Genomic DNA, 18,911 nt, shown 5'->3' with positions numbered 1-18,911 from the left:
TAATGGGGTAGTACCTAGTACAAAAAAGATTATAACACAAGTACAAGTACAAACACATTAGCAATAACATACATAATTTAACCCTTGCAATATACACAGTTCAATCCCCACATAGTATACACATCAGTGTTCACATCTTTGATTATAGGGCAGCGGTGGCGGAGCCCAATAGCAGAACACAGGGGGAGAGAGAATGGAGCATTTTAAGTAGGTTTTAATTCCTTTGGGGTCCGAGCAGACAAGGCAATAGAGAGAATATACAAGAATGTGCGACATTAGACGAGTAGTGACTCTTGCTTGAGTTTCTCAGGAATGTCCATGCAGGTAGTACGTCAGGAGACAGCGTCGGCCGGGAGTGGTGGTCCTGGGCACAGGGAGAACAGAGGTTAGGACATGGCAGGCAGTACAGACAGAGCAGGCAAGGCTAAGTACATCCTCGTACCTATAGATAGTATAACACTGAGACGATCAGGAACAGGCTCCGCAGGGTTGATATCCAGACTGTTGATGAGCTGATGGCTCTCAGCTGGGCTGATGGGCTGATGACTCTCGGCAGGGCTGATAGATGGCGTCGGAAGCTGCCCATATAAGGGCGTGGAAATAGGTAGAGAAATGGCGGCTCTCGCCATGATTGTGACACTATCAACCAATTCCTAAGATTAAACTTGAAGGTGTTGAATGAAATGGACTCTCTAATGTTCTGTGGGATTTTATTCCACTCAGGCACTGTTTTATGAGAGAAAACTGATTGCCCAAATATGCTCTTTCTAAACGGGATTTTGCAGTCTCCTCTGGCTGTACCTCTGTGTGACTCTTAGGGTGGCCAAACATCCCGATTTGTGCGGGACAGTCCCGCATTTCAGCCCTCTGTCCCGCATGCTGCAAGAGAAGAACATTGTCCCGCATTTCAATAAGTGTCCCGCAATTCAATAAACAATTATTATCATTATTATTATTATTATTATTATTATTATTATTATTATTATTATTATTATTATTATTATTATTATTATTATTATTATTATTATTATTATTATTATTATTATTATTATTATTATTATTATTATTATTATTATTATTATTTTATTGTTTTTGTCCTCTCATTAATCCCCAAAACATGCACTAATGCATGCACCGCAAGTACTACATACGTAACGTTATGTAACATAGCCTATAGTCTAACCAGCACAAGCGCATTATATGTTTAAGTCCGGTCGCTCAAGTTGCGCTGCAATAAACAGCTCGCGCCAGGTACTATATATGCAGTGATGGGCAGTAGCTTGCTACAAGTAGCGAAGCTACATAGCTTAACTACAATTCTCAGTAGCGTGCTGGTAGCTCGCTACTTTTTAACCAGGGTAGCGGTCTCTGTAGCGGAGCTATTTATAGAACGAAGTAGTAACGTAGCGACGAGAAACGTTACACGCTACTTTCGAGAGAAACAGTCTCTAGAATATCTGCGAGGAGAAAAAAAACACCCCGTAAAAAACCCACTATGATTGGTTGGTTTGTTTAGATATGAGTGACGACTCACGATTGGGTATGGTAGGCCAAAACGTTATGGGTAGGCCAATCAGAGGCAGGATAGGCCGGGACTCCAGCCGCAAAGCAGGAAGTGAAAATCAAAACACAGACGTATTGAATGAATGCAATTTAACGGATTACATGAACAAGAACCAATCTGCGCGAAATGGCAGAGGGGTTCGATGGCATTGATGAAGATGATGATGTCAATAACAACAATGACTCTCCATGGCCCTATCTGGGACACATTTATGAGTTTGACTGAAAAAACGCCAGCACTAACTTGAAGACACGTCATTCAGGTGAGCTGATGAAAATCAATTGTTCCCAAACAGCACACAAGTCAGTACACTTTGTCAACAGCTTTAACTAAGATAGCTGCTATCATGATGTTTCACTGTAGGCAGAAAATGAACAATATTATTGGGGTGGAGAAAAGAAAAAAAAGGGAAAAGCAGTGGTTCTCAACCTGTGGGACAGGACCCCCAGGGGCGGTCCCCACATGATTTTGGGGCCATGGAATGTTTTGTGAGTTACATATTTAAATACATTTGGTCATTTAGCTGACACTTTCATTCAAAGCAACTTACAAATTGTGTACAACAAGTCAGTAGTGGTACATATCTAGCGGCCAAGGATAAGTAGTATTGTTTGTCAGTGTCAAGCTTGAGTGTTATACTCTGAGTACATACTGTAGTAGTATAGACATATTAGCATAGTTGGTAGTAGTAGTATATACATGGTGGCATAATACTAGTAAAATGAAGTAAAACAATTCAGATATTGAAGAAGTGTGTAATACAAGTTCATGTTAAAAGGATGACACAAAAAGCCAGACCGAGGGCTTGTTTCAGTTTTATAATAAATAATCAAACTGAGAATTTTTTTTCCTGCCTATTTGTTTGGTGGAAACTTGGTCACGAAGTAAAAAAAGAAAAAAAAATGTGCCGATGTAGCTAGCTATTTTTGACGTGTTCTTGTAGTGTAGCTTGCTACATTTCTCTGGGGATAGCTTCCATTGTAGTTGAGCTATATTTAATCGAGAGTAACTTGTAGTGTAGCTTGCTACATTTTCCAAGTAGCTTGCCCATCACTGTATATATGCAAGCTGTTATTGGCTATTGGTTATTGGTTATTGGGGGATGACGTGACTGTATGCGAGGTCTACCCCATCCTCTCTACCCTGCGTGGGGAAACTCCATGCAAAGGCTCACGGATTCCTTCTTAGACGCGTCCTTCTCCGCCACTTCCCAGATGCGAGAGCGACAAAGACAAGAGCAGACTTCACATCGTTCTACAGGTCTGCCATCGTCTACCTCGAGAAGTGGTTCGATTTCTCCGATGAGAATTATCTGAAGGCTCTTTCTGTCATTTGTCTAAACTGAGAAACGTCAGCTTTACTGACCTGTGCACGTCCCGGTCACGAATGCCTTCGTAGAGAGGTTGTTCTCCCTCATGACCGGCGCGTGGACGGACCAGAGAAATAGATGCTGTGTGGAGCTCGTGAAGAGAGAAATACAAGTCAAAACTAATTTCTCTCTCACATGTTCAGCTTTTTATAAATATGCTCTTGGTCAGAAGGCTCTACTGGAAGCTGCACGGTCCAGTAATAAATATAGATTCCTCAAACACTAACTACCTGTACGTGCAGTATGGTGCTCTCCAAGGTGCTGAAACCTTGGAGGCGCATTTATAGTGTTTGGAGGCACAATGCGAAGGCACATTTCTAGTGTTACAGCCATTTGCTTAGCCTACTTTGAACATCGCTTTGAATTGAACCACGCTTAGAACCGCTTAGAACCACTTTTTGGAATAGTATTGGATCGCTTTGGTCCCCTCTCCAATGTAAAAATACTTTTTCTAAATAAATCAGATATCTGTGGTATCTGACAACGGAACTCAAAGTGTGGAGACTATTTTTGGATACAGCGCGTACGGAATACCTCCCCGACTGCCACTGGAAGCGGACCCAGGTAGAGGCCGCTACATTAAGTCAGAAAACTTGCTGTTATTGAAGCGATCCCAGGTAGAGGCGTACTTCAATAAGTGACAAGAGAACTCGCAGGTTATTGAAGCGATCCCAGGCAGAGGCGCGCTTCAATAAAGTGACAAGAGGACTCGCAGGTTATTGAAGTGATCCCAGGCAGAGGCGCGCTTCAATAAGTGACAAGAGGAAGGAATCGATCAACCACAGCGTTGGAAAGGAAGGAATCGATCAACCACGGCATTGGAAAGGAAGGCATCGATCAACCATGGCATTGGAAAGGAAGGAATCGATCAACCACGGCATTGGAAAGGATCCACCCATACAGCGAGTGAATCATCCCGAGGACATCAATGGAGCATTTGTGAGTAAAGAGTATCAATGAACTACGTACGTTGCGAGCGCACATGGCGCTGTGGGATATACATTAATTAGACAGTTGTGTTACAAATTGGCGAGTAAACATTAACTAAGATGACGGATTCTGAAATGGATAATATGAATTTGACGGGCGAGGAAAATGATCTGCAACAATTACGAGCAGCACGTAGTGGGAAGCTTGCAACTTGCACCCGAAAATCAGATGAGATCAAACAAATGGTGCTATTAAAAGATGAAGAAGGAGTAAAATCGCACCTGGCATTATTTAATAATGCACATTTTAAGGTCGCAAATGAGTCTCTACAATTGTGGATTTGGATGATGGTGAAGATGATACAACACAATGGTATAAACCGAAGATGGATGTATTCAATGCATTTATTAATGAAACTGATGATTGGTTGATGGAGGAGAATCAGAAAAGGCAAACCCTAACTCCAGGCCAAATTGAGTCGGTGGTCCAAGGACGAGTTGAGAGTACTCAAGATAAATTGGAAAAGGACCATAAGGCTGCAATAAGACCAGAGGATAGCGTTTCAGCGTTAAAGGCTACTGCACTTCCAGCCAGACAATCTCTGGATCAATTAAAGACTGAATCAAGTCTAAAGAAGACTGAATTAGAGGCTAAATTAAAGGCCACTGCACTTTCAGCCAGAAAATCTCTGGATCTAGAGAAGGCTAAATTAAGGGCTGAATTAAAGGCTAAGAGGGAGAAACTTTACTTGGATACAGACATAGCTGCATCAATGGCCAAAATCAAAGTACTGGAACGTTTTGAATTAAAGGATAAATTAAAGCTGCAGGAGGCTAAATTAAAGGCTGAATTAAAGGCTAAATTAAAGCTGCAGGAGGCTAAATTAAAGGCTGAATTAAAGGCTGAATTAAATCTAAAGGATGCTAAATTAAAGGCTAAATTAAAGGCTGAGAAGGTCTCAGAAGGTCTACAGACATTGCAACCCTCACAGCAGAAGACGCAGCAGAAGACCCAGGCCCAGATCCAGCAGCTCATTATCCAGCCACCCTCACAACAGCTCCAGCAGCTCATTAGCCAGCAGCAGCAGCAACAGGAGGCCAGACCGGCTGACAAGAAACAGCTTTACAACTATAAAGACCCTGTCAACCCAAGTGACAAACCTGCATGGGCCAAAGAGCAGCTGAGAAGAGAGGAGGAGAGGAGGCACTCGGAGAGAGAGCGGAAGTACAAGTGTAAACGGATTGAGGAGCAGCGACAACTTCTGCGGTTGCAGAGACAACTTCAACAGGAGAGGGCCTACCTCGTGTCTCTACAACAACAACAACAACAGCAGCAGCAGCAGCAGATGCTAGCTCAAGAGAAGCTGGCACAGCAGACGCTAGCTCAGGAGAAGCTGGCACAGCAGATGCTAGCTCAGGAGAAGCTGGCACAGCAGATGCTAGCTCAGGAGAAGCTGGCAGAGCAGACGCTAGCTCAGGAGAAGCTGGCACAGCAGATGCTAGCTCAGGAGAAGCTGGCACAGCAGATGCTAGCTCAGGAGAAGCTGGCACAGGAGACGCTAGCTCAGGAGACGCTAGCTCAGGAGAAGCTGGCACAGCAGACACTAGCTCAGGAGATGCTAGCTCAGGAGAAGCTGGCGCAGGAGAAGCTAGCTCAGCAGAAGCTAGCTCAGCAGAAGCTGGTGCAGCAGCAGAACCAGCTGAAGCTAGCCCAGAGCCTGGTCCTCCAGGCTCAGCAGAACCAGCAGAAGGACCAGGTCCAGACGGCACCGACCCCGAAGCCTGTGGTGAGCCAGGCCCAGCTGAAGAAGAAGCAGCAGAGGGTGCAGCAAAGACAACAGCTGAAACAGCAGTAGACAGCCGCCACCAAGCCACAGGTGACTCCGGTTTTCACGCACCTGCAAAAGAAGCTCAGGAAGGATGCAGAGCACAAAGATGGCGGCACAGATAAACATAAGGACAAGGACAAGCACAAGGACAAGAGAAAGGAGGAGAAGGTGAAGTCCCTTGACGGCAAGATCAAGAAGGAAGAGAATGGCTTTGGCAGTTCTCCACATGTGAATATGAAGTCTGAGCATGAAGAAGACCTCTACCACTCTCCTAAACACCAGAAGTCTCTGAAGAGGGAGCGAGATGATGTGGCAGGAATCGACTTCAAACCTAAGAAAATCAAGACCAAAAACGACAAGAAGGTCAAGAAAAGCAAACCGGATGAAGAAGAGGACATCAAGCCCAAGAAGACAAAGAACAAAAAAGGAGTAGTGGTGGACGGAAAAGACAAGTCTGGAAGATTTAAGAGAAAAGACAAGTCTGGAAGATCTAAGAGCAAAGACAACTCTGGAAGATCTAAGAGCAAAGACAAGTCTGGAAGATCTCAGAGCAGAGAAAAGACTGGAAGATCTAAGAGCAGAGAGAAGACTGGCGTATCTAAGAGCACAGAGAATGTACCTCTTCAAGAACTAAGCAGGAAAGATGGCCATGTCTGGTACATACTCCATTACAGGGTGTATCATAAAAGAAAGAAAGAGAAGACAACATGAGTGGTGTTTGATTCACATCATCATTCCAAGGCACCACCATGGCAAACTCTGGAGTGAGGTGGATTGTGGATTCTCAACCCCCCCCCCCCCTTTCAGCCCACTTTGGTAGGGTATGGGAGAGGCTGACCAAGAGTAAGCTAAGGTCTTATTATTATTATTATTATTATTATTATTATTATTATTATTATTATTGACTTGAGAAAAGGAAACACAAACACAAGAATGTGAACATGATGTATTGGTGTATTGATCACACAACAATAATACCCAATTAACACAATGGAACATGCATCATTAAGACAATGGAAAATGCATCATTAAGACCATGGAACATGCATCATTAAGGCATTTAAGTTTATTATGGACTCTTTTTAAGTTATGAATTAATCATCAACTTGAAGATTTGTTTTTTTGTAACAAGGAATGTCCAGAAGACTAGAATATGGACTTTTGAATGAACATTATCATATCCATTATAGTGGACTACACAGCGCCCAGGAACCCTGGCCGCTCGGACGGATCCTGGAAACCTTTCCAGATGACAAAGGCTTAGTAAGCTTTGCCTACTACTGGAATCAAAGAAGAATTGCCAGCTATAATGAACACTCACCTGACCATGTTATTTGTTTTGTAATTGTGTAGACACAATTAGGGGCCGGTGTAAGGGCCATATGAGTGTTTTGGTTATGTATTATTATTATTATTATTATTATTATTATTATTATTATTATTATTATTATTATTATTATTATTATTATTATTATTATTTCAAATAGAAGGATATGATTTATGTGAATGTTATGATTTCTGTGTAGCCAATTGAATGAACTCTGTTGTACTGTGGGTGGTTCACCTGTCAGCCGGACCAGCCACGGCGCAGCTGAGGACATAAATGAGTAATGGGAATCAGCTGGGGGGTGTAGAACGGGGAAAGAGCATACAGTTTTCTGACCACTTTGAACAACGCTTAGATTAGAACCACGCTTTGAACAACGCTTAGATTAGAACCACGCTTTGAACATCGCTTTGAATTTAACCACGCTTAGAACTGCTTAGAACCACGTTTTGGGATAGTATTGGATCGCTTTGGTCCCCTCTCCAATGTAAAAAAAACGTTTTCTAAATAAATCGGATATCTGTGGTATCTGACAACGGAACTCAAAGTGTGGAGACTATTTTTGGATACAGCGCGTACGGAATACCTCCCCGACTGCCACTGGAAGCGGACCCAGGCAGAGGCCGCTACAGTTCCCCATAGGCAAATTTTTTAATAGTTGTTCCCTATTGTTCACTGCTGTTTTAATTTGTTTATGTATGTATTTCACTTATGCAGGATAACACTCTTTGTAGGCCTACTCATGCTACTCATGTTATTATATTCATCCTGTATATACCTGTGATATATTTACATTTAACATGTTAATTAAAGTTTAAAAAAAATCAAATGTATATATGATAAGAAAGTATTAAAAGTATTATCATTTTAATAATTGTACAATTTTGTCAGATTATCATTGAATGAAGAATGTTAACTTTGTAGTGTTCTGGACCGGTTTAGAATCAAGGAAGCCAGTGTAGACAATGTATGCACTTCAGTATCACATTACAAGAGAGATCACAGGGTACATAACGTCTTAACTATAGCCATATTACTCAGGAACCTCTAGGAGTCAGTACCATCGCTGTCGGTAGGTTATTTAACAGCATGTTGGATTGCATGGTATGGTCTTCTATATAATTATGAGTATAATAAGCAATTAAGAACAACAATATTGTGTTTAATACATTAAATGCTTATATTTCTATCAAAATTATGAATATATTATGTAAACATGATTCTTGCATATGTATTCATTACTGTCCTGCAATTTCAACAAGTGTCCCGCAAAATCGACATGCTGTCCTGCATTTGGATCATATGGATTTGATCACCCTAGTGACTCTGGCTTCCCCTCCAGTAGCACCAGTTACAGAGGAGCGAAAATGGACTTGATTGCAGAGTGGAGGTGGTGCCAAGTTATGTCGGATTTTGTACATTAGGCAGCAGTTCTTAAAGAGAACAAGGTTTTCCCAATTTATATATTTATATAGTCTATATTTTTGTAAAATTGCACAATGATGGAAAGATCTTTGGTTTTTAATCTAGCGTTTTGAGTGCTTGTTTGTATAGAGAAATAACCTGTGTTATTGTGGTGATGTTAGCAATAGACCAGGTGGGTAGACAGTAGTTTTAGTTTATGTAGGAGAGTATGAGAGAAAACATGTACATGTCTTCTGCTTCTGTGGACATGTGGTTCCTGATATGCCAAAAATTCTTGTGAGTTGTGCAGCTGCATCAGAGTGGTCTTTACCTTTCACAAAAATTACGGTGACATCGGCATACATAATTACTTCACAGTCTTGACATACAGATTGTAGCTAAGGGGCTACACAACCCGGACTGTATTGAGATGTTAGATTGAACCACTACTAAAGAGTATTAATTAGCCAGACATTATAGGTACACAAAATGGCGGACACTTCATTAACTGCGAGGGGACAGTGAAACCAAGTTGAACAATCACTTTAATGTTAATAGCATAACATACATATTATATAGAACGCAGATCTCCTTTAATACGTTAATGTCGATGCAACAATGTCAGAGGTAACGATAGTCCTAGACTACTGGTACTCGACCGTTGATTCTCTGAATGGAGTGAGGCGGAGCGAAGCAGCACAAGGAAAAGCAAGATGGTCGATGGAGATGGTAATTCTCTCTGGAGCTCCGACTCCAGAGAACTGCAGACAAACGTGGGATAATCCTGTCGTCGCTGGGAAAGAGGGTCTCGTACGGACCGTGTCCTTGTATTCCTAGCGCCCGATGGCAGGATTAATAGCTATTAGTCCAAAAGCCCGTTGGCATGGGTGATAGCTAGTTAGCCCCTTTGTACTTAGGCTAACCCGCATGGAGTCTTCAATAGGTAGTTAGATCCAGAACGCCGCTGGGTTCAACTATAAGTCTCTCAACGTTACTTCGCTTACACAAGTCACTATACTGTGCCAATAGTGGCTCGACAATATTATGGTTGTATCTAATTAGCCGTCCGGCTCTCTATAACGATACGTTGCTTGCCTTCCTGTTAATGCTGCAGAACGTCTTCTCCACAACACACTCTATGTCCAGGCATGTCTACGGCGTTAAGAGTGGAACATATACAAATAAGCGAATGATGAATACTGTTAAGTAAACAGATGACGGGAGAATATATATCTTATATATATAAACAATATATAAGTTATACAAAATAATAAACGCAGACTCTATGTTTTAATCTGGACCTTCAGAACAGCCGCCCCCTAATTAGTCTGAACCTAATTAGCAAATAAAATTTCGGGCACAGATTAATATTAAGGGTCAAGTCAATTTCTCCATAATGGGCTATGGGAAGTTGGAAGTAACCTATAAAGTCGATGGGTTATCGTCGTCGTCAGGGGGGTCAGGGAACGCAGTAAGCTCTATCAACTTAGCTACTGGTCTGGTATAAGTCCGCCCTTGGACGATGACTTCTGCCGCTCTGACCTTCCCATCCGAACCATTGATCACTCTGCTCACACGGCCGGCTGGCCACGTAGCTCGGGGTAGTGACTGGTCTATGATCATCACGACGGTCCCCACGGTCAGGTTGTCCCTGTCTTTCACCCATTTCTGGCGGGCTTGAAGGGAGGGTAAGTAGTGTAGGAGGAAGCGGGCCCAAAACTGGTCGGCCAGTACTTGGCTGTGTCTCCACATCCTCCGTCCGTCCATCTCGTCCTGTCTGTACACCGTCTGAGGAAGGGCAGGGTCCAGCCGCCCCATCAAGAGGTAGTTTGGGGTGATGGGGTCGACGTCAGCTACGTCGCTTGAAACGTAGCCGAGGGGCTTGGAGTTCAGAACTCCCTCAATCTCGGTGAGGACCGTAGCCAGGACTTCATCGCCCACTGTCTGGGCTCCAAGTACGGTGTACATAGCAGTCTTTATTGATCGGACCTCTCTCTCCCACGTTCCCCCGAAATGGGGGGCATTCGGAGGATTGAACTGGAAGGTGACCTGCGCCGGAGCAAGGCGAGTCTTGAGTTCTTCACCCATGTTCAGGAAGCTCGCTCTCAGTTCCGTGTCTCCTCCTCGGAAATTTGTCCCTTGGTCTGACAATAGCACTGAGGGGGTCCCTCTCCTCGCTTGGAACCTCCGGAATGACATGAGGAACGAGTCCGTACTCATCGACTGGAGGAGCTCAATGTGAACAGCTCTGGTGGTCATGCATTTATACACGATGCCCCACCTCTTCTCTGTTCCTCTTCCTCTCTTGACGTTGAATGGGCCGAAGCAGTCCACGCCCGTGGAATGGAAGGCCCGCTCGCCGAGTCGGAGGCGGCAGGGAGGCAGGTCTGCCATCTTCGGGATAATAGGCTGTGCCCTCCACTTGCGACAGGTCGGGCAAGTTCGTTGGAATCGGCGTACAGCTTCTCTCCCTTGGAGTATCCAGAAGCGCCGTCGGATCTCCGCAAAGACTCGCTCGGTCCCCGCGTGGCACACCACCTCGTCGTATTTCTGAATGATCAGATCTGTTATCCTGTGTCGGCTGCTTAGGGCGATGGGATGCTTAACATCCTCGGCCAAGTCCGGGGCCCGTCTCAACCGACCACCCACCCTGATGAGGCCCTGGGCGTCGATTTCTGGGGCTAAGGTGAGGAGTCGACTGTCTGAGGGGACTGGCTTTGCCCTTATCAAACACTCCATTTCCTCTGGGAAAGAGTCTCTCTGCGCCCTCTGCAGCACAAGAAGTTCCGCTTCCTTGTAGGCAGATGCATCGAGGTCTGTGGTGGGGGGGAGCTCCGGGTGGTGCCATAGAAATGTCCTTTTCTGGGCACTCTCCAGAGTTTGACAGTCGTCTAGGTCCGGGCCCGTTGGAGCCGGGGCTTGACTCAGCCCGCAGAACATGGACCTTTTTATTTCTGACTCGTCTTGGTTCGCCTCACGCGGTGTGGAGATAGGCCACTTCTCCTCCGGGAGCTTGAGGAATTCTGGGCCATCACTGTATGAGTTAGGACGGGTGAGGTCGGCTAGGGACATCCCCCGTGTGATGACATCCGCCGGGTTCTGCTTGGTGTCAACATATCTCCAACATTCCGCTCCTACCAGGTCTTGGATTTCGGTTACTCGGACTCCGACGAAAACTTTGTACCGACAGGAGGCGGACTGGATCCAGGTGATCACGGTCATGGAGTATGACCATAGGGTGATCTCATGCACCGGTATGGTGAGTTCACTTTGCACCATTTTGGCGAGTTGCGTGCCTACCAGAGCTGCGCAGAGCTCTAGTCGCGGGATCGACTGCTGCTTGCGGGGAGCTATCCTCGAGCGGGCCAGGACGAAGGCTACGTGGACTTCTCCTCCCTCTTCTCGAGCTCTCAGGTAGGCCACTGATCCGTACACCACTTCAGAGGTGTCGCTGAAGACGTGCAGGTCTATCTGACACGTCTCCAGTCGCACGGTAGGGGGGAAGTAACTCCGCGGGATGGCAACCTCACGGAGTAAGACAAGTTCATCCTCCCACTCTCTCCATGTGGTGGCTAGGTGCTCGGGTATGGGGTCATCCCAGCCCTGCTCCTTGGCCCACAGTTCTCTTACCAGCATCTTCGCCCGTGTGGTGTAGGGGAGAATACACCCCATGGGGTCGTACTGGCTGGCGAGTGTTCGGTACACACTCCGCCGAGTGGTCAGTCTAGTCGTGGACGTCTCTTGATCCGTCCTCAGAGGTGTGTGTCGGTAGTGAAGCGAGTCCGTCTTGAAGTGCCAGACGAGGCCCAGGGTCATCTCTTGCGCTTCGCCTGGGGTGTGCGCCATCCAGGTCTCGCTGCTAGCGGCTTTAGTCTCTGGAGGGAGGTGCTGGAGAACTTGAGGGTCGCTACTGGCCCACTGTCGGAGGTCGAATCCACCTTTGGCTAACGAAGCCCGTAGCTTCATTAGGATGCTCTCTGCTTCTTCTGGCGTTGATACGCTCTGTAGACAGTTGTCCACGTAGAAACTTCGTTCACCGCTGTGTCGGACATCATTGTCAGCTCCGGGGTCTTCGGCCACAGAGCTGTACTATGGCGCAACCCCGGTCAGTCGCCTTTGGTTTAGCTCCGCGACGATTGTGCACATTTTTTGCTATTATGTTTGTTTTTTCTACTTTTTTTATTAAAACATCACTGGCGGGTATGTCATACGACCGCCAGACACTTATGGACCTAAACTCTGGACTCAAAGAGGAGTTTGGAGACACTTTATGCCCAGAATGGCTAACAGAAATCAAGCGGGAGAACGGCAACAAAGGAAACGGCAGAAAGAGGCATAGAGGAAGACGAGGAGGTATCAGACTTAGATTAAAAAGATCTGCTTACCGTCCAGCAATTCCATCCATCTTTCTGGCAAATGCACGTTCGTTGGAGGGAAGGTTGGACGACTTGAGAGCGAGGGTCCGATTCCAACGGGAGATGAGAGACGTTAACATCATGTGTTTCACGGAGACATGGCTCAAGCCAGCGACGCCGGACAACAGCGTCTCTCCATCGGACAACTTCACCGTCCTGAGAGCAGATCGCACGGCAGCCTCTGGGAAGAGCATTGGAGGTGGGGTCTGCATCTTCACGAACAATCTCTGGGTTAATCCCAAAGAAGTACATGTCCTCTCAAGTTCATGCTCCCCAGATATGGAACATCTCTCAATCCTGTGCCGTCCGTTTCACCTACCCCGTGAGTTCACCGCGGTCATCATGTCCGTCGTATATATCCACCCACAGGCAAATACTGGCAAAGCGCTGGTGGAATTACACGACCACCTCAACAAACAACAGATCAAGCATCCGGAAGCCGCGATGATAGTGGCTGGTGACTTCAACCAGGCGAATCTGAAAAAAGTGATGCCGTCCTTTTTTCAGCACATCGCCTGCTCCACAAGAGGGGGAAACACACTCGACCACTGTTACACCCCGTTCAGAGCCGGCTACAAGGCTGTAGCGGCTCCGCCACTGATGGGTGCTGCAAGCGCGAGCGATCACGACTCCATTTTTTTAATCCCTGCATACAAACAAAGATCGCGTGACGTCGCCGTGTCACGTGAGACAAAAAAGTGGTCTGACGAATCAGAGGCCACGCTCCGGGATGCGTTCGAAGACACAGACTGGGACATGTTTAAAGGAAGCGCCAGTGACGTCAGCGAGTATGCTGATACCGTTGTGAGTTATATAACAACAGTAGCTGACGGTATTGTCCTCACAAAGAAGGCGCGGGTTTTCCCAAACCAGAAACCTTGGGTGGACAGCACTATTAGAGCAGCCCTGAACTCACGCACCACGGCTTATAACCTGGGCAGAGAGTCAGGAAATATGGAAGAGTACAAGGCTTCAGTCTACACTCTGCGCAAGGCTGTTAAACTTGCTAAGAGGACATATGCTGAGAAACTGGAGACACAAATGGCACAAAACGACACAAGAGGCTTGTGGAGGGGACTGAAGACAATAACTGACTACAAAGTCAGCGCCCCCTCAATGGGGAGCGACGACGCCTCTCTCGCGGACAAACTCAACTCCTTCTACGCTCGGTTCGGTGTAGACAGTGTCACCGCTAGCCCTCTGGCTAGTGACGTCACTGGCGCACCGGCTGTTGTGGAGGGGGGGGGCATCCGCGGGGGGGCAGGGGCGCTCTCTCGTTGTCGGAACACAGTGTGAGAAGAGCATTTATGCAGGTGAACACCAGGAAGGCTGCTGGCCCAGATGGTATAACAGGACGCATACTTAAGTCCTGTGCAAACCAGCTTGCCCCGGTGTTCACCGCCATATTTAATCAATCCCTGGCGGAGTCAGTGGTCCCTGCCTGCTTCAAGATGTCTACCATCATCCCTGTACCGAAGAAACCCTCCCCAACATGTCCAAATGACTACAGACCGGTGGCACTCACCTCTGTGGTCATGAAATGTTTCGAGAGGCTGGTCAAGGACCACATTTGTGCCTCCCTCCCCAGTGATATGGACCCTATGCAATTTGCATACAGGACAAACAGGTCCACTGACGACGCGGTCTCCCAGGTACTGCACAGCACTCTCTCCCACCTTGACCGTCAGAAGGGGGGCTATGTGAGACTGTTGTTCATTGACTACAGCTCAGCGTTCAACACCATAGTCCCCACCAGACTGGTGGACAAGCTGATCGAGCTAGGTCTGAGCTCCGCCCTGAGCGCCTGGGTACTGGACTTTCTGAGTGAAAGACCCAGGCGGTCAGGGTGGGGGGTCAGACCTCCAACACCATCACCCTGAGCATCGGGTCCCCCCAGGGCTGTGTTCTAAGCCCCCTGCTGTACTCACTCTACACACACGATTGTGTGGCCAAGTTCAGCTCCAACTCCATAGTGAAGTTCGCAGACGACACGGTGGTGGTGGGGCTGATCTCGGACAACGACGAGAAGGCCTACCGGGAGGAGGTTGAGGTACTGGAACGTTGGTGCCAGGACAACAGCCTGCTCCTGAACATTGGTAAAACCAAGGAGCTGATCGTGGATTATAGGAGAGGACAGCAGGAGACACACACACCACTGATGATTAACGGGGCTACCGTGGACAGGGTGAGCAGCTTCAAGTACCTGGGGGTCCACATCTCAGAGGATCTGACATGGTCAACACACATAGACACAGTAGTAAAGAAAGCGAAGCAGCGCCTCTACCACCTGAGACAGTTAAGGAAGTTCAGAGTATCGGGGAAGATACTCCAGTCCTTCTACTCAGGAGCTGTAGAGAGCATCTTGACCGGAAACATCACTGCCTGGTACGGAAACAGCACGGCACAGGACAAGAAGGCCCTACAGAGAGTGGTGCGCTCAGCCGAGCGTACCACGGGTATTGCGCTACCTACCCTGCAGGTTCTATACAACAAGAGGTGCAAATCCAGAGCCTGCAGAATAATGAAAGACCCCCACCACCCCAATAACAGCCTGTTCCAGCTGCTGAGGTCAGGCAGACGCCTGCGAACCCCAGCTACTAGGACGGAGAGGCTTAGGCTCAGCTTCTTCCCCCAGGCCATCAGAGCCTTGAACAATGAACATTGAGAGCCACAGAAACTGAACTATCCACACACAAGCACACACAAGCACACACACGACACGCACGCTGAGCACGCTCACACACTAGCAGCCACTTTAACACTCATGCCGCACACACGCACACTTATGGCCAAGAGGAAAGGCCACTTTAAATTAGTATAACAACAGGAACAGTGTATTGCACTACTAAAGCTACCTAGCATGTCCTATATGCTCTGTAAATACTATGTACAGATACCGAGATGTCACACCATGTTACCTGTTTATTGTTGTTTTTATTGGATTCTATTATATGTTGTACCACTGTATTTTTATTGGATTCTATTATATGTTGTACCACTGTATTGCACATCGTCGCGGGCAAGACCAGCCGCATTTCATTGTATACCTGTATGCCGTGACAATTAAAACTCTTGACTTGACTTGACTTGACTTGAATTCTGTAACGCGAACGTGGCGCAGCACGGGCTGCAGGTGGTGCCGAAGGGGAGTACCTCCCATTGGTATATCGAGGGTTGTTCGTCGTCGAGCCTCTCCCTCCACAGAAACCTCAGTAAAGGCTTGTCTTCCTCCATCAGTCGAACTTGTAGGAACATCCCCTTGATGTCGCCGCTGATGGCCACTTTGTCCTGACGAAAGCGTATCAGGACGCCGAGGAGGGAGGGTCCGAGTGTCGGGCCGGGCAGTAGTAGGTTATTCATATTCTGCTGTCCAATCTGATAACTGCAATTGAACACAATGCGGTTCTTTCTGTTGTGGGTGACCTTGTGGTGGGGCACGTACCAGGACTCTGTCATCCCTTCTGCCTCGTGGTCATCGATTTTCTTTATGTGGCCGGCTGTTACCAGCTTCTCGATCTCGGTGCGATAGATCGTTGCTTGTGGGGGATCCTTGGCGAGGCGCCGCTCAGTGCTCTGTAGGTAGTGGTGCGTCGCTCCCTTAGGCACATGCAGAGTGGGCATCCCTTCCCGCCTCAAGAATGGGGTTGCGTATCTTAGCACTCCGTCGACCTCGACCCTCGTAGTCTTCTGCTCTAGTAGAGCGATGGCATACTTGTCCTCTTTGGACCGAACCATCTTGCGTTCGTTCTTGAATGGCAGCGCGTCTAGTGTCCATAGCCTCTCAACGTGCTGTAGGAGAGTGTTGTCTGTGTCGCTCGCCTTGGTGTAAAGGCAGCGTGTGGACGTTGGTTGGCTGGAAGGCCCGGAGAGGGGGCCCTGGAGTGTCCACCCCAGTCGGGTCTTAACCGCGGCTGGGCATCCTCTGGGTCCGATGTGAACCGCATCAGTTGGGACAATGAGGTCCGCGTGGTCGGAGCCAATGAGTAGGGTCGGTGTAGCGCCGCTGATAAGCGGTATGGGCAGTTGGCGTAGGTGGTCGTACTTTTCCCTCAGCTGTGGGATGGGGTAATCGTAGCGTGACAAACCTATGTCGTAGCTTGTGAACGCCTTGCTGATGGCGTACCGCTTCTCAGGCTGGTCGATCGCTGCAATGGTGAACGAGACGTTTTCACCTTTGATTGTCTTTAAGTCTCGACGAATGGTACGGAGGGTCATGGTCTCCTCTGGGCCCCGCAGGTCCAACTGGGTCGCGGCGGAGGCGAGGAGGAGTGTCTTCTCCGACCCGTCGTCGAGGACGGCGTAGGTGTCGAGTACCTTGTCCCCGTGACTGAGGAGTACTCGTACTACCTTGAGGAGCACTCTGGAGCTCCCACTCTTCGCGGGGTCGATGTAGAGTACTTCTGTTCTCGAGTTGCTTTGTGGAGCTGGTGGGCGCTTGTTGCTCTCATGCAGTGCTTCGAGGTGAGCGCCGTCACACTTGCCACACTTCTTCTTAAGGCGGCATTCTGCTGTCATGTGGCCGCGCGCGCAGCGGAAGCAGCGGCGGTTAGCTTTAATCCACTGACTTACTTCGACGGTGGTCAGTTTCTTGAATGCGTCGCACTGTGACAGCCAGTGTTCGTTGTCGCAGTATTGACATGCGATCTTCCATTTCCCCTTGGCGGGGGGGTTGTGACTCTTCTGTCGTGATACCGACTCGGCCTGGTGCATCACTGTGATGGGCCTACTTTGGTCTTTAGCCCTCCTCGGTCCCTCTTTACAGTTCGAGCCACCCCATGCGAAGGTGTCGATTCTTAGGCTGCTAACCTCCCTGGCTAGGAAGTCAGCAAGATCCAGCAGTGACTGTTCTGGTCCATTCGGGTCACGGTAGTTTCGTTGCCGCCGAAAGCGTTCTTGGCGGAATGGGGGGAGCTTCTCCAATATGCGCTCCACGTTGGAGTTGGCGTACAGCTCGTACCTCCCCTTCTCTCTCTGGGACCCGAGCATCCCTACTAGGGACTGTACCTTGACGGATAGGTCGTCCAGGGCTCGGTTGTCTCTAGCCGGGGGGAGACGTTCGATCTCACGTATCTCCTGAATGACATAGTCCCACGTACGTCCGTAACGTCCGTCGAGGGCCGCCATGGCGTCAGAATAGGGAGTTTGTGAATTGGAGTATGCCAGCGCAATGTTGTGAGCTCTAGTTACCTTGAGATGCTTAAGGAGAATGGCGTACTTGTATGGCTCGTCCTGTACTCCTGACATGATTGTCTCTAGGCACATATGCAGCTCGGTATACTGCGCTCGGTCTTCTCTTGTGAAGTCTGGGAATGTGGGTGTCCCAATGTAGGGTGCCATGGATGGCTGTGACACTGACGCACGTGGGGGGAGAGGCATCCGCGGCGAGTCTCCCTGTACGTTGGGTCGTTGGTTCGTGCTGGGCGGGAACCAGGGGCTGGGTTCCCAGGCACTAGTCCTCAGTGCCGTCTGAAGCTCGAACTCCCCACTGGGACGTGTTGGGGGTTCATGACCCAGCGTGTCGGGACTGAGACCGGGGCTGCGCTGTGCCTCCTGGTCTGAGATGGAGTAGTGCGGGTGGGCCCTCCGTCCTCCCTCGTCCTCAGTCAGGCTTTGTAGTCGCTCGGCTAGCTGCTCTGCAACGTAAGCAGGTTCTTCCCTTAGGCGGGTTCCCATGTAGCTTTGTCGGGGAGGGGAGGGTGCCCTCGACCCTTGGCGTGATGATCTCCGGGAGCTCCGGGTGGAAGAGTGGGGAGTCACATTCTGGAGCGCTTGCGCCATCATTTGTGCTTGTAGACGGTCTCGTTCTGCCTCGCGCTGCGCATTGTCGCGGTCTCGCTCCATGGTTTCTTTAGCCTGGAGGCGCCTCTCTTCCAGTCTGTGATGTTCGCGCTCACTCTCTCGTTGCGCCTGGAGGCGGTCACGCTCACCCTGGAGGCGGTCACGCTCACTCTCTCTTTGCTCCTGGAGGCGATCCCTTTCCGCCGAAGCGGTTATCGTGGCGATCAGGACTTGCGCTAGCCTCTTATCGGCTCCACTTGGGGAGGACGCTGAGGATGGTGATTTGGAGCTGGCCG

Source organism: Notolepis coatsorum, assembly GCF_963971535.1.
Source record: "Notolepis coatsorum genome assembly, chromosome: 8".
Classification (NCBI taxonomy): domain Eukaryota; kingdom Metazoa; phylum Chordata; class Actinopteri; order Aulopiformes; family Paralepididae; genus Notolepis; species Notolepis coatsorum.
The sequence above is the reverse complement of the archived record's forward strand: the minus strand, read 5'-3'. Positions refer to the sequence as shown.